At 36.7% G+C, this 343-nt stretch overlaps 1 protein-coding gene across 1 annotated transcript in view; it reads left to right on the top strand.

Annotated features, from left to right (window-relative positions):
• LOC119588233 (zinc finger protein ubi-d4 B-like) overlaps positions 1 to 343 on the top strand; it is a gene marked incomplete in the record, with an annotated part of 40,143 nt that overhangs the window by 15,732 nt on the left and 24,068 nt on the right.

The raw sequence follows: 343 nt of genomic DNA, 5'->3' as shown, positions 1-343 counted from the left end.
GTGCAATACATTGTACCTGGAATTTTGATGCAGATATGGACTGTAATCCAACTTCCTCCCCCAAAAAATAATGTGTTAGGTATTGTAGTTTAAAGAAGAAATATTTGTTGAGAGCCCAGTGATGAAAATTCAGCAGTTCGCCGTTTGTTTCATGATCCGAACACACCCTACCTGGAAGCCCCTGTCCAGCTGGATTGTTAATATGATGCCTTTTGTTTGTGTTACAGATAATATCAAAAGAAAATATCAAAGAGGGCTTTTCATATAAGAAAGAAAAATACTTGTGTTTTGCTGAACTTGAACAAAATGAAAAGTGGTCATTTGGAAGGCTGATTTACGCTCT

Source organism: Penaeus monodon, chromosome 23, assembly GCF_015228065.2.
Source record: "Penaeus monodon isolate SGIC_2016 chromosome 23, NSTDA_Pmon_1, whole genome shotgun sequence".
In the NCBI taxonomy this organism is placed as follows: domain Eukaryota; kingdom Metazoa; phylum Arthropoda; class Malacostraca; order Decapoda; family Penaeidae; genus Penaeus; species Penaeus monodon.
Note: the sequence above shows the minus strand (reverse complement) of the source record. Positions and strands in the feature narration are given on the sequence as shown.